We start from the raw sequence: 17,075 nt of genomic DNA, 5'->3' as shown, positions 1-17,075 counted from the left end.
AGTAATTTAGAATCTCAGTAATAGAATTTCCCTAAGGGTTTTCCTATACCTTTCTATTTCGCATAATAGTCTTCCTCCCTCCCATCCTAACCCCTTTCACCTCCTCCTTCTCCACTTCCCTTCGTCTCCTTCCTTCCCAATCCTCCACATCTTCCTTCCTCCACCTCCCCCCCTCTCCTTTCCTCCAACTTCCTCCTACTTCTACATATCCCCTCTCCACCACCTCCTCCCAGTGCACCTCATTCGGTGCGATGTAGGCATTACTTACGGTTCTTTGCAGCGTCCCTTCGGCCCCTAGCTGCAACTACTTTCATTCCTTTTACTGTACCTCCGTTCATATTCTTTTTCTTCCAACTTACTGTCCAACCTATCCTAAAAGTTGTTTCATAGTGCAACTGTGAGGTTTTCTTCCTGTAACACCTTTCAAACCTTTGACTGTCAATTTCCGTTTCATCGCTGAATGGCCTTAGTTGCCCCAGTGCATAAATCTATATAACCACTTCCTCCTTCTTACCAGCAGATGGATGACAAAAAATGACATCCAGACGGGAAATTATGGAAGCAATTTTCTTTTCGTCATGTTTGTGTCATAATGATTTATTGTTGTCTTTCATCCTTATACATTTCATTTGCTTCGGTTTACATGAAGAAAATAGATACTCTGGATATTCGTAACTCGTATCCGTCCTCGCATTTCAATCTTTATCTGCGAATGTCCGGGAAGCCAAGTTCATTCAAACGTTCCAGTCCAGGGTAATCAAACTCTGCAGTTATAACCAACTTCAGAAGTCCGTATCTCCAATTTTAAGGCAATTTCGTAGGCAGGCCCTCCATTTTGGATCTCTATAGACTTTCAAATTAAACGATTTAGAATTTCTCAAAATGGCTTGGATCCAAAATTTACAGACGGCGAGAATCGCAGGGTTTGTCCTATTTTCCAAAGTTTGTCATTTTTACTTATTTGGGAAATGCAAAGGCATCGATTTTCCTACAGCGAAATTATTCCCCATCGACTAGTTTTCATCAGGATAATATCATCATCATCATCATCATCATCATCTTATTATTATTATTATTATTATTATTATTATTATTATTATTATTATTATTATTATTATTATTATTATTATTATTATACTGTATTCAAGTATCTCATAATGACTGACACAGATAAAGAGAGATGAACAGCTATCAAAAGCTCTTTATGGGTTTTAGATATATGTGCAACATAATTATTCTGCTTCATTAGTATTATCTAGCGCGTGTAAACCCTTATAAAAGAAGCTAAAAAAGCCATCAACACGCCAAGCAGGCTTTCCATGTTACGGAATATACCAAGGTAAAGTAGTCATTAATGCTTTTATGATCACTGGCGAGGCCAACGTGTTTCACAAACACTGTTTGGTAACTCTAATGTCTGTCTGTTTGCTCGGTTCTTAAAATGGCAATGTGTGTGCGTGCGCGCGCGCATATCTTATAACCATAATATTACAGCTAACTAAAAATAACCAAAGTTGATAAGCAGATATCGCTGAAGATTCTAGCGTTCTTCTGGCTGGCCGATGTATTCAACTGTGTAAAGTCTTCCGCCTAATAACATTCCTATATTTGAAAGCGCAAATCAATTGTGTGTGTGTGTATATATATATATATATATATATATATATATATATATATATATATATATATATATATGTATTATATATATATATATATATATATATATATATATATATATATATATATATATATATATATATATATATATATATACACACACACACATATCCGTCATAGGTCAGTAGGAGATCCCTTAGTTCACGTTTACGAGTTCATGGTTCGATCAGGTTCGCAGGTTGACGCAACCTTTAATAATAATAATAATAATAATAATAATCATAATCATAATAAAATAATAATAATAATAATAATAAAATAATTAATAATAAAACCTATGCCAGCAACTCATCCCATAGACCTGGAAAGACCAAGGCGGTTTTACTCGTTTTTTTCACCAACCACTCCATAGGGGTCCAAAGATGTCTGGTAAAAGCGATATTCATATATTTATAAAACATTATATATGTGATTAAATGAGTTGATTTTATTTTGGCGACCGAAGTCCAGAAATACGATTTTAAAATTTGTTTCATTACGTGCCTTCAAGGTGCCTCTCGAATACTTTTTATTTATAGTGGTTCAAGTTTTTAGATTTAAGAAAAAATTAGAATGCTGATTAAGATTTGATTGAAATTAATTTCTATCAGAGATTTGACTGTTTCCGGAAAGTCAGGTTGTTCCAGACGGCTTTGCAGTTACCAACCTATAACTAAAGACAATATGACAATTAGCTCGGTATTTGAGACTATATCACTTCAGATTTGTCTTAGTAAAATGGATGTTATCCTAGCGAGAAAGAAAGAAGTTTTTCCACTGTTCACAGAATACTCGAAACTTCAAAGCCGGCGTTTGTGGGATACCGTTCTTTTGATGTTAATGAGGATGATATTACGTCATTTTACAATCTTTGGAACAAAGATTGTTTATATTATATTCGTAGATTGAACTACTACTGCTGCTGCTGCTGCTACTTCTACTGCTACTAATGATATAATAATAACTATAGTAATAACTAACGTTATGTTTTGAATTGCGCAGCCGAGAGCAGAGATGATGGTGATTTAGGAATAGACATCATCAAGGTATCTTTAAGGGAAGAGGTACGGAGAGAGAGAGAGAGAGAGAGAGAGAGAGAGAGAGAGAGAGAGAGAGAGAGGTATGTTTCCTCAACTGCCACTGAAACCGAGTTATTACTGGTATTTACTCCGAAAGTGGATTTTGGGAGCTATTGTGAACTAAGGGATACAATGATGGCAAGCACCATGTCAGTTAATTGTGGAGCCTTTGATGCTGGGAATTAGTACCGCAAGTGGGATGTTTAGCTTTGCGGATCGAAGGGAGAGAGTTGGGACAAATTTGTGCTTCATTTCTGTTGACAGCAGTTTCTCTTGTGTACACCTCTTAAATTCTGACCAATCACGCCGTCCAAAGGAGGATTTTTACATTAAATTCTGTTATCTCTGGCGACAGAAGACAAATCTTAGTCAGAGAGACACCAAACCTCAATGATGATGAAAATTTCGGTGTTTTTATTGTCCAAGCGTACAACAGCTGGAGACATGTTGACAAACGAAGTATAATAACTGTGGCTATTGTCATTGTTGAAAATACACAATATCTCAGTACGCATGATTTTCGCTGCAGTCAAGACGAGTTCTTACATCAATAAAACATTACTCAAAAATTATGAGTAGTTACTCAAACCAGACATCGGCCGGCCCGCATTCGGAACGGATTTGTCGGCACAGTAGAGAATCCATGTGGAAGAGAGACTGATGGTTGTCGGAGCAGGCATGAGGAAATGATTGGGTGTTTATTTAACGATTACTATCCTCTGCGGAGGTAGGCTAGGATGGAGAATTTGCCATTTAGGAATTGGGCGATTCATGATTTCATGTGCTTCCGAGAATTATGAACATTTTTGCTGTAGTTTTTGTCTGGTTTAGTAATGACTAGAATACACTAAATCCTTGATTATATATATGCAAAACCCCAATACAAATGAAGCTGGGCAGCGTATTCTTTTGGCGGTAAATTGTGGGTAACATCTTTGATTTTAACTCTTGTAGAACACTATCCAGCATTCAAACTGCCTCCAAGGTAATGATCTAAAGAAGAAGAAGAAGAAAAAAGAAGCTTAGTGGAATACTGTATCAAGTTAGTTAATCATCTACCCCAGAGTTCATTTCAAGTGAATTGTTTATAGCATTTTTTTGTGTGGGTATTGGAGTAAGAGATCACAATTTTCGCAGAATCTTATTTTTGGACGAAACACTAATAATATCTGCATATAGGCTAACGAAAAATCAGCCTGATTTTTGCCATTCAGATGTAAGCTCTAGGGAGAAATATCTATGCTACTTCAGTTTGTGAACAGGTGTCCGGTGTTTTGCCTTCAGACACGGGTCTGTACAAAAACACGAGTTCACTGCGCAGATTATATTACTGATGATGATAAGTTCCTTTATATCAGTGGTTAATTTTATCGTGTTTTTTTCCCAAACCTAAGACCTGTTATTCTCTTAGCACAGCGACTACTCTACGCCGTGGAAGCTTACCAGGTAATTTGAATGTCAGTTTAGGCTGGGGCCATAATATGGCGTTCCCCTTATGAATTATAAAATTAATACCGTGTAATATTAAGGATAAAAACCGTAGAGAATAATACTTTCTTCTAATAAAGAATCAAAGTACTATTTTTTTTTAGTTTTTACATTTAAGCTCTCTCTCTCTCTCTCTCTCTCTCTCTCTCTCTCTCTCTCTCTCTCTCTCTCCTATCTCTCTCTCTATATATATATATATATATATATAGATATATATATATATATATATATATAAATTATATTTATATATACGTTCTATATCATATTTTGCCTATATATGTTTGTTATTGGTCTGATAATAATAATAATAATAATAATAATAATAATAATAATAATAATAATAATAATAATAATAATAATAATAATAATAATAATAAAGTAAGCAAACAAAACATTCTGTTAGCAGTGTCCGGACAAGAAAGAATAATTCATTGTGTAATGCTGATACTTTTCAGTTGCTCATATTTTCCCTTGGAATTTAAGGAATTGTTTAGCCCCAGCTGTCATCTGGAGAAATGATATCGTATGCTTGGTTTAATGATTCAGTAAAAGGATAAGTGTTTTTCCTTAGCTTCAAAACACAGACGGGAAATAATTTTGGGAAGACACGAATACTTGGGGAAGGAAATCTATTCCGATGGTTCAAATTCTGATGCTATAGCTAACTTTCGAAATGAATTTTGTTACTTTTCATACTAAATGAATATAAGTAAGAAGTATGTATAAGTGGTTTATTTTTGTATTTTCCTTTTTACGTGTTGCTTTGCGATATTAGTCTTATTTCGTAACCAATAATAATAATGGAAATTTCCTCTCATCCTGATTTAATGAGATATCACTGCCAGGTACGCATGACTCAAATCCTTAGCTTTTTGGTCAAGTGATTTACGAGTCATCTGGATTACATCTGCCGCGAAATTCCAGAGACATTGAGAATGAAATGTTCTCTTCTATTAGGCAGGACCTTTTTCCGTCGGACAAATTCGTCCATGTTCCCCTGGAAGATTTTCATAGAAATCTTTTGTTCTAATCTCTTGGAAATTTTGATCGGAAAAGTAATTCTTCTTACTGTTTTTATTTTCTCTGGAAAGCCAGATGCCGTCAAAACTGTATAGAAATTAAAAAGAAGAGACTTTCTTTTCTTATTTTATTTGACTAGAATGAGAACACCAAGTTAAGCCTTTCACTAATCACATATTGGAGAAGAAATTTTGTTATGCAATGGCTGTGGGCGTCGGGTTCTCTGCGCCATCCCAGTATTCAGTGCCCAGAGCTTACTAAGGCCAATAGTTCACAATGAAGCCAATGGAAAGAGCATAATCATTCATGGGAAGCTTTGCAAACGAGCAATTAATCCAAGATAATTGGAATCTCGGGAGTCAAATTCTTTTTATTAGTCTTTCAATCTATGCGTTTCCAGAATCTGGAAGAAAAGAAACACACACATACACACACACACACACACACACACACACACACACACACACACACACACACACACACACACATATATAATATATATATATATATATATATATATATATATATATATATATATATATATATATAGCATACAGCCAGGAGAAGGGTGAAATGAAATGACTTGAACCGAGCGCTTTCATGTATTTCTACACCTCATCAGGGTTCAGGTACAAGTGCCAAGAAAACAAATACAGAGTCACAAGAAGACTTCGTGGCAAGACAAATGATGCTAAAAAACAACGCTAACAACTCCCAGACAGTTCTAATACCTAATAGCCTACTTGTTTTAAAATACCCTTCGTTAAAATCTCATCAACTTTGTACAAACCTAGGCTGATATTCAATAAATTATCACAGTCTTGTTTAATTATACATGATTCTATTAAATTTCTTTTCACCAAATCTCTACAAAACATAATTTCCTTTGAGTCTGTCCAGTTAATACCATGATCACTATTATTCATATGCACAAATAATGCATTTGACATATTACCAGTTCTTACATTATATTTGTGCTGTTTTAATCGAACTGCCAATGTCTTTCCACTTTGTCCCACGTAAGTTTTATTACAATTTTTGCACGGAATCTTATAAATACAACCTGTTCCATTTCCAGGTGAATTTCTTATCAGCAAGTTTCTAATAGTTCCTAGAGTTTTGAACACAACATTAATACCTAGTGGTTTGACTTGTCTCGGGATGTTATTAAAGCAAGTTAATTATACACGATTCTATTAAATTTCTTTTCACCAAATCTCTACAAAACATAATTTCCTTTGAGTCTGTCCAGCAATACCGTATGATATACGGTATTGCTGGATTGGGTATATCACCTACTATTCCAAAGAGGTTTTTTGAAACTTACAAGAAAATTAAGAAAGATAACACTCTCCACGTCACGAAAGCAGATAAGTCAAGTGCTCTGGTTATATTGGATAAAACTGAATATGAGAGGAAAATGTACGAACTGTTAGACGATCATACTACCTATATTCGACTGAGAAACAGTACTTTAGAAAATGATAATGCTCAGTTTAACAAGAATATTAAGAAACTCTTGTATAACCATAAGGATTTAGTACAAAAATTTCTAACTATTTGCCCAACTTCTCCTTATCTGCATGGTACTATAAAAACGCATAAACAAGGTAATCCAGTAAGACCTATTATAAGCTCGGTTGGTTCTTTTGCATATAAACTATCAAAATGGCTTGTTGAAATACTTACACCACTAGTGGGGACGGTTTCGGGATGTTCTCTCGAAAATAATGTAGATTTTATCAGTCGTCTTAATAATTTTAACCCAAATTATGACTTTATAATGGTGAGTTTCGACGTTACTTCTCTTTTTACAAAGGTGCCAATAGATGACCTGTTTGAGTTTCTGGAGGATGAAATGAAAAAACATGTGTTCATATTGCCACACAAAACTTTAATAGAACTTATAAAATTGTGTATCAAAGGTTGCAAGTTTACTTTTAATGGTAATTATTATGAACAGAAATTCGGTATGGCCATGGGAAATCCTCTTTCTCCTATACTTAGCAATCTATATATGGAGTTTTTTTGAAAGAAAATATTTACCGAATTTATTGCCAAGAGGTGTGTTATGGATAAGATATGTGGATGACATCTTTTGTTCATGGCCAGTGAAAAAAAAGAACGTAAAACAAAACTTTCTTAGTAGACTAAATGCACTAGTGCCCTCCATAAAGTTCACCCTTGAGAGGGAAGAAGAAGGAAAATTGCCATTTTTAGATGTGTTGTTACATAGATTTGATAGAAAGTTCAAATTTTCTGTTTATAGGAAACCCACAAATATCTGTTCTTATGTACATTTTTATTCAAACCATCCTTTTAGAACTAAGACTGCTGTTTTTTCTGCTATGTTTTTAAGGGCCCTGCGGGTCAGCAGCCCCGAATTTTTAGATCATGAAATTGACAAGATACGTGAAATTGCTGGCAATTTGAGGTACCCAAACAGTTTTATTGAAAACACCTATTGTAAGGCACGAAAAACGTTTTATGGATTGACAAAAACTGAAAAGTCGAAAACAAAAACCTTTTAGTGCTTCCTTTTTATACTTGCTTTAATAACATCCGAGACAAGTCACAACCACTAGGTATTAATGTTGTGTTCAAAACTCTAGGAACTATTAGAAACTTGCTGATAAGAAATTCACCTGGAAATAGAACAGGTTGTATTTATAAGATTCCGTGCAAAAATTTTAATAAAACTTACGTGGGACAAAGTGGAAAGACATTGGCAGTTCGATTAAAACAGCACAAATATAATGTAAGAACTGGTAATATGTCAAATGCATTATTTGTGCATATGAATAATAGTGATCATGGTATTAACTGGACAGACTCAAAGGAAATTATGTTTTGTAGAGAGTTTGGTGAAAAGAAATTTAATAGAATCATGTATAATTAAACAAGACTGTTGATATAATTTATTGAATATCAGCCTAGGTTTGTACAAAGTTGATGAGATTTTAACGAAGGGTATTTTAAAACAAGTAGGCTATTAGGTATTAGAACTGTCTGGTAGTTGTTAGCGTTGTTTTTTAGCATCATTTGTCTTGCCACGAAGTCTTCTTGTGACTCTGTATTTGTTTTCTTGGCACTTGTACCTGAACCCTGATGAGGTGTAGAAAACACATGAAAGCGCTCGGTTCAAGTCATTTCATTTCACCCTTCTCCTGGCTGTATGCTATATGATCATCACACGTCTACAGTGATTTGTTGCAATATATATATATATATATATGTATGTATGTATGTATGTATGTATGTATATATATATATATATATATATATATATATATATATATATATATCTATATTATATATATATATATACACATACATACATACATACATACATATATCGAGCTACAATGTCCTTTAACATCTAATTCGCCCTACCTCGGAATTAATATATTTTCATATATGCTTAACCGAAGGGGAATTTTTTCTCGATAATAGACTTGCCTGGACCAGGGCGCGAACCAATGGATCCTTTCAAATCCAGGAACGTCTGTGAAGCTTTTACCTACTACACCACCGCGAGAGGCTAAGAGTTCATGTCGCCTCTCACCCTCATATACCTTTCGCGCGCAGGTAAATAGTTGGTTTGGAGACAACATTTTGTCCGGTAGTGTTTGTAGTGCTTTTGACAGCACGTAACCAATCTGTAAGTCATATCACATTTCCGTGATTCATATACATATATCGAGCTACATTGTAGCTCGATATATGTATATGAATCACGGAAATGTGATATGACTTATACATACATACATACATTTTATATGCATACCCTGTTCAGTTAGTTCAACTTATATCCGTGGTTTTGGTTATTCCCATAACACAATGGGTTACATTTTAGAACAACAGACCTCTTGACCTTCTGACATTATAACCTTAAATTCTTTTCTTCCTTTATTTGACGCGGGTTTGAAATGTCAGCCCTTTTCCGAGTTGAATATGCAACTGCAGATGTGCAATAAGTTTCGGGTAGGAATTGTAGAAATTTAAGATCTCTATCTTTTTATAATTTTTTTTATTTCATCGGTTTACTTTCGCTAAAATTTCAAAGCTTCTTTCCTTAATTTTTCACTTAGGCGTTAACTCTGGATTGAAAACTTTTGTTGTTTTCTTGTTTTCTTCAATTTTTCTTTATCATCTGTATTGTCCTTTTTTAGTGGTACCAGACAAATTATCAGAAATAACGAGTTTCTCTCTCTCTCTTGTTGACATCCACTTTACATATACGAATTAACGGTATGTTGTTTTACCACATCAGGAATTGTCTGGAATATCTCAATATTGTGTTGCTTTTATTTACTTAGGATGCATATATTGATAGTTTTTTAACAGTTGCATTCATAGCTGTTTAGTTTGCATGATTTTATCAGACAAGAGCCAGAGCTGGACAAATACATATTCTTGAGCGTTTTGAAAATTTGTCCGTATAACAATCGCGATAGTTAATGCTCTTCCAAAGTCCTGCGAGTTTTACAAATTTTGGTCTTGTCTCCCATTTTTCGACGCTCCTAAATTTAATTTAATTAAACTGGATATCTTTGTGGTATGGTCAACCAACTGTATTTTGTTAATTGTTAGACAATCCGACCCTAGTTTTATAAATTCATTCTGTCCCAGTTTTCATTTCGTGCGCATGAGAGTTCGTAGCTATAAACCGACAATCAGCTAAATATTTCATGTAAAATTTAATAAAGGACTGGTAAATGAAAGGCTTGTCTTTCCGGCAAAAATATATAAATTGACAAAGCGAATGAATCTTGCACACAGTATCGGTGTGGCAGATTTATTTGCTACATCAATTCATTTATTTATTTTTTAATCTATCAAACTGTTGAAAACGAAAAAGAAATTAGTCTCAATAAAGAGATACATTGTGATAATATTCGGGCTCCCGTGTGAAATGCAAACTTTGGAAACTACTAACATTCATATTCTATCTAGAGTATCAAACAAAATATTACTTTCGATTGGTTTTAGAATTCATGATCTGTAATTTGTCGACGAGTTTTTGTTTTTCTCTTTTTCAGAAAATTAATTATAAACTTATATCGTCAGAGGCCCATTACTGGTATGAATGGTCGTGTATTAACAAAGTTTCCATTTCCTGAAATTTGTGAGAATATTTATGTGGAGAGAGAGAGAGCGCTGAGTGTGGGGGAATGTAAGAACATTTGTTGTAATGCGCTGTAATTTCATTATTTCACAAAACAATACGTACGCAGATTTAAGTTGAAATTATATTTGTTTTAGAAATACGTTGATTGTATTTGTATCATACTGCTTTTAATTCTTAATCTCAAGATAGCCTTGGAAGATCATCCTTGCTCTCTATGAGAAATAATTGTATTGTAGTGACACGTTGGTTATGTTCTTTCGTACTGTTAAAGAATTACAAGGAAAAGTGTTATAATAGGTTATACTTCAGATGACATAGTCTGTTTTGGAAAACTATTTTTCTGAAGCACTGAGTACTGTTTTCAGTTTTCGCAGTAAAGCTGTGGATATCTGGTCAGTGGTTCCAATCGGAAGTGGGTGACGGGTTACCTCATCGAGGCCTTCGTCTCGTTGCCTTGAATTTATGTCTCTGACATGAATATCTAAATGGATATTTTCTGTTTTCTGTTTAATCTCTCCACCACGACTGTGACCCCAAACAGTCCAACGGCAACAATTCAACAAGATTCACTGCCTAAGTAGTCGCAATGGGTCTCAGAGAATGTGCCCCAGGTCTTGCCGGCTTCTCCTGTGAACGAATTACTTCTAGTTACTGCAGCATTGTCAACACAGACGGCATTGTCCCCTTGACAATAAATATCGCAGAATAATAAACTTTGAGGGCATCGCTCCCCTCCCCCCCGTAACAACAAGTATTGCAGTGTTATGTAAACTTAGCCAGTTGTGGGAAAGACACTTACGACCTTAATGATGGTAGACTTGCTCAGTTTATCCTTGTTTGAAAACAGCTTTAGCTTTTTCTTTCTTTTTTTTTTTGAGGGAGTGAGAGAGAGAGAGGGAGAGTAAAGCATAGATGCTCGAGAACATGACGCAACGAATCTCAACTCCAGCCGAAATTAGCTTAATATCTTTATGTCCCGCATCTTGGAAGAGTATGGTCATGACGTTCAAACCTTTCGTTCAGCCGAAGATTATCTTAATCTTTCTAGTTGTTAGAATTTGGGAGAGCATGAATAAAATGCTTGAATCTTTATCCAAACTAGGATTAGCTATTGTTACCTGTAGGTAAACACACAGTAGCCTGTGGACGAACCTAATGTATGCAATTAGTCAGTGTGGTTTTCGAAGAATATAGTAATGCATTAGTTTCTAAAACAGGCATTTAACCCTTGGGTTGGTTTCAGTGGTCCCTGGCGAGAGAGAGAGAGAGAGAGAGAGAGAGAGAGAGAGAGAGAGAGAGAGAGAGAGAGCCGAGATTATTGCTTTCGAGAATTACCCTGACCAAAGGGATGGTTAAATGGGATACTCAGTTATTATTATTATTATTATTATTATTATTATTATTATTATTATTATTATTATTATCTAAAACGTTTCGAACTTACAATATATGGATACTTGATTCTTGCGAAGCTAATACTCTGTCCGATATAAGAAAGGTCCAACATTTAATGGCCGACTTATTTTTATTACTTTTTGCAAATACTCCCTTTACCAGCGAAAGGAAAAAAAAGTGACGGTACCAATTAAAATGAATAGCGAAATCCATAACTGAAATTCACGCGCGTTGGCGTCAGTTGATCTGAAACTTGATACGCAGACTCCAATATGCAATAGGCAGAATTTGGCAAATACATTCGATACATGTCACGGTGCTTAAAAACCATTATTATTTTTGAATTGAATTACAGAATTCATAGATCCGTCATTAGTCAACGTTTCCTTTTCCGTGGGTCGGAAAATTGCTTTGATTATTTTCTGGACAACACAGCCGTATACACATAGTTGCTACATGCACGCATGAAATGTGCAGCAGTATTTGCCCTGTGCATATGAAACGATTAATGTAGAAAATTTACGCATGGAATATATACATACGTGTATAATATTTGATATTTTGAGTAGTGAGCATTGACCGTGTCGATAGACGTACTGTATATATACTGTTATAGGAGAGAGAGAGAGAGAGAGAGAGAGAGAGAGAGAGAGAGAGAGAGAGAGAGAGAGAGAGAGATCAAGTTGAGTATAGATGCTGGTGAGCAAATACGTGCGAATCTTTATGCTAGCCGGAATTAGCTTATCCTTTTATGTCTCACATCTTCGAGAGTATGATCATGAAGTTCAAATCTTGCGTTCGGTCGATGATTATCTTAATCTTTCTAGTCCTTAGAGTCTGGGAGAGTATGAAGAAGACGCTGGAATCTTTATCCAAACCAGGATTAGTACTTGTTTCCTTCAGGTGAGCCGAAACTTGTGTGCATGAACCTCGCCATTACATTATTTTAGTTAGTATGGTATTATCAGCATTTAACACTGCATTTGTTTCTCAAAGAGCCATTATCCTATTGGCTTAGAGAGAGAGAGAGAGAGAGAGAGAGAGAGAGAGAGAGAGAGAGAGAGAGAGAGTCTGTAAAATATTTCTCTAAAAGTTTTCTCAGAAATGGCACAAGAATGCTCGCACTTTGACAGCTTGTTTTATTGTCCTTTGATATCAATCCTTTCATTGGATTTTTGTCCTTTTATATTTGCAAGCCATTACTCTTACTTCTTGCTCCGAGTAGTTATGAATGAAAATAGCCTCCTTTTACTCAATCAAACGGAATAGAAGAGAAATAGTTTTCATGTATCATGCTTCTTAATTTTAGATTTTGTTCTCTCTTTTAAAAGAAATTTCGCTTCTGTTTTTCCAAACTTATATCATCCTTCCTCCTTCCTTTTCACTTCTCGTGGCCTTCATGCCTGGGCTAGAAACGATAGTGGAATGATGCTGATTATTAAAAGGTGACTGTGATGGATTGCAGTATTGATGGAATATGTCTCTCAAGTACTGATTTAATACAGTTGCTGCGGTTGTTGTTCTATGTTTAGCAAGGGTTCGTGAAGATCAAGACACTGTACTGAAAAAATAGCTATAAAAGTGTGAAGAAACCGAGAGGTTAAAAAGTATGGACAGTTAAAAATACATTTATATAATTATTTCTCCTTGCTTGCAAAAACGCTTGTTTATTTATACTTTAAATATGAAACAATGAGGATTGTACATGTAAAAGTTGTTTTGTATCAAAACTTTATTGTTCTGTTTTATGTTTCAGGCGGTTTTAGGGCCAACAGTGGCCATAGTGGCCCTGGTGTTCGCCGTAGCTTACGTTGTCAGGAAATGCGAGAGATCAAGGTAAGTGCGGTGCGCATGGTGCTGTCAGCATCTTTCCTTTATGGCCTTAAAGTCTATGTTTACGATGATTCTTTTAAAAGTAATTTCGTGAATTTATGATGATGTTGACACCCTCATCTTCCGTGTATAAGGTCGTTATTACACGTACAAGTTGTTGTGGAAGCAGTTTTTAACCTGTTTTTTAACCTTTTTTGTATTTTGAAAAATACAGTCTCATATACATTATTGTGGCTTTTAACTCATTATTATTTCCGGTCACGGCATAGTGGTGCACCATAGTAATAGGATTATAAGTATAAGGACTAACGTGACTCATCATTACATTTGCTTCTTTCTTCAGTGTACCGAAGACCGTTATGCTTTAGTGTTTCTTTAATCTTTTAATACGTTTCAAACGGTTGCTTTTACTGTCATGAATGTAGACTCATTTTTGCCGAGATGTTCCTTCCTGTATAAATGTGTGTGTGTGTGTGTGTATGTATTAGAGAGAGAGAGAGAGAGAGAGAGAGAGAGAGAGAGAGAGAGAGAGAGAGAGAACAGGGTACTGAGGCTTACAGTTAGGTCGCTGTATAGTGGTATTCTTCGTGGAGAGGTATGTTATCAGTCGAAAGCACTGGTTACTTTAGTAACAGGAAATGTTCCTACAGTGCTCTCTCTCTCTCTCTCTCTCTCTCTCTCTCTCTCTCTCTCTCTGATGTGATGTTTACTGTTAGTGTTTAGGAATACACTCGACTATAACTCGTATTTATAATAAAAAATACCAAATCATTTACAGCTTTACTTAACTATATTTGTATGAAGATTGATTTTAGTCATTTATCGCTGAAATTCAAGTGACTTAGCTAAAGCCAGAATAATTTTCCCAGGCTGAAATGCAATAAGTTGTGGAGAAAAGGAATTTCCCAAGGAAACGACTCTCGTCTCCCGCGATCTCGGAATGTTCGTCAGACTCCGACCGCTTATCAAACCCCCCCAAGATATTCTAACCGCGAATACTGTATTTTACGACGACCGGTTATTATGTCGTCATCAGATATTCCCCTGGCATCGGATATTACACCGGTAGGTGTGGAAAAAAGTTATGCCTAAAGTTTTCGAGGTTGGGTAGTCGTTAGATTTTAAGGTAATGTCGTGGATGTGACGGAAGGGCGGTTCTATCCGCTCCCTGGTAGGGATTTTCGCCCTTCGATTTTCAAAATATATTGCTCCTTCTCCGTGTTAGATAATCGTGTTAGTTATATTTATGCTTATTGGTCTGTTATAAAGTAAAGTCCTTTGTACAGTTTATTTATTAGACCCCTTTGGCTTCATTGTGACACATTTCCGTTCCCACCGGACTCCTAAGGCATGTTGCAAATTCTGATAATGGTACGTCTTTACTAAACAGATTCAGTCGTGCTTAACCGACCTACAAGTTGCCTTTCAGACTTAATTCAGTGTGATTTGTCTCATTTGAAGTATGTAACCGAAATGTCTTGCTTTAAGAGTAGACTCATTAGTTATAAGGTATGTCTCGGCGAAATACTCGAAGGCTCTGAAACCTTCCATCCCACATATTACCTGCTGAGTTGTCAGACTATCCACCGAATTTTTATTAACCGGGCACCAGAATAGAATAATTGTAAATTATGACTAATGGAGTGAAAATAGTACATCATTGAATATAAATAATTATTTTAATTCTTAATGACTTTATCATGCAGTTGATAACTTAATGTTTCCAATATTGCTCCCTTTTTCTCTTGATGCACCGAACATTTCCCTCCTGAGTCTTGTGAAGCAACGAGAACAGAAGCCTGTCCCTAATGTGTGTGTGTGTGTGTGTGTAAGAGAGAGAGAGAGAGAGAGAGAGAAGAGAGAGAGAGAGAGAGAGAGAGAATGTAGATTCCCAAGATGTATGTATACTAGTATTGCACCACCCCCGGTTATTTTTGCCATGCCCCTGTGTTACGGTAGTTCAGTTTATCAGATATCGTGGGCTAATTTGGGTGTGGGAAACATAATGAGATTATTTTCAAGGAGATTCTATGGTTAGTTTTTAAGATATGGCGTCCCGCTTTTTCAGGGAATTTCGGGAATATGCTGGCGGATACGTTTCATATCTAATTTTCTTCTTTTACGTTTTCTCAAGACCCTACCAGTTTTCATCATGTATTTGGGATGAAGTGGCTAACTCATTTCTTGAGTCGATACAAAACGTTAGGTTGCAATGACACATTCGGCCATTGTTCTATCTATACTTGGGAATCGTATTCATTTCCTATCACTCTTAAAATCCAGTTGGTTCGTTAGAGTCCACAGGTCCGCACTAAGTCTTCTATTCTCTAGCACACCTAAGAGCACTCATGGTACGCCATTGGGCGGTGATCCTTGCTGGCATAAGACCAGCTAAGTGTAAACCAACCTACCATTCCGTTATTAGGAGAACGTCTTAACAACTATAGTAGATTCGCATCAACTGTGCATCTGATGCCTAGGCCTGTCCCTTACGACACTCCTGATTTTAAGACGTATCTCTCAGGAGAGGTAGAACATATATCCTACCTATGTGAACTTTCTCGGGAGACTCAGAGTTTCCAGCCCTGTGATTGGCTTATCAATAGCCAACCAGGAGCGTCGTAAGGGACTGGCCTAGACATCAGATGCACGGTTGATGTGAATCTACTATAGAACGCGAATTCTAATGTGTATTCAAAGTTGGCATATGAAAGCCCACACTCACACACTCACTTAACGAAACTCACAAATACGCACAATAAATTGTTTATGTGCGTACACACACGGTTGCACGTGCACGAAATAAAACATGCGTTTCCACTCCAGCACACGGTTGGACGCGCGCAAAATGATGCACGTTATTGCGGTCGCACCCACAAGAAATAGTGTGCGCCAGCCCCCATGCTCGCCTTTCTTTACGACAGCCACCTAGACTTGCAACCAAATGCACTTAGCGAATCCATATCTGGAAGGGTAAAAGTAAAGGAGGGAAAGAAAGTAGTAAAAGGAGGAGCTGGTGAGAGAGTATATCATTTTCTATTTTGCCCAGTGCATGCATGCTTACCGTCAGTATTATATATATATATATATATATATATATATATATATATATATATATATATATATATTAGATAGATAGAAAGATAGATAGATAGATGGATAGATAGATATATATATATATATATATATATATATATATATATATATATATATATGTGTGTGTGTGTGTGTGTGTGTATATACATATATTTATGTATATATATGTATATATATTCATACATATATACGTATATATACGTGTATATATATGGGTAATCAAACGTTTAGTTTTTTGGGGGAAGGGGAATAAGAGTGTGGTTTATCATTTTGTGTCGAAATCATTGTTTCAAAGCTGAATAGGATGATGAAATTAGGTCGATTGTCGGATGGCACCCCTACGCACCGGTGGCTGTCGTCTACTAACGTTTCCTAAG

At 35.8% G+C, this 17,075-nt stretch overlaps 1 protein-coding gene across 6 annotated transcripts in view; it reads left to right on the top strand.

Moving 5' to 3' along the window:
* LOC135222883 (uncharacterized) overlaps positions 1–13,611 on the top strand; it is a 141,046-nt gene extending 127,435 nt beyond the window's left edge. For all 6 annotated transcript variants that reach the window (XR_010316377.1, XR_010316376.1, XR_010316372.1 and 3 more), the window contains one exon: positions 13,526–13,611. The gene's annotated coding sequence lies outside the window, so the exon portion shown is untranslated. The remainder of the gene's footprint in view (positions 1–13,525) is intronic.
* The last annotated feature ends 3,464 nt before the right edge of the window (positions 13,612–17,075 follow it).

Source organism: Macrobrachium nipponense, chromosome 8 (assembly GCF_015104395.2).
Source record: "Macrobrachium nipponense isolate FS-2020 chromosome 8, ASM1510439v2, whole genome shotgun sequence".
In the NCBI taxonomy this organism is placed as follows: Eukaryota; Metazoa; Arthropoda; class Malacostraca; order Decapoda; family Palaemonidae; genus Macrobrachium; species Macrobrachium nipponense.
Note: the sequence above shows the minus strand (reverse complement) of the source record. Positions and strands in the feature narration are given on the sequence as shown.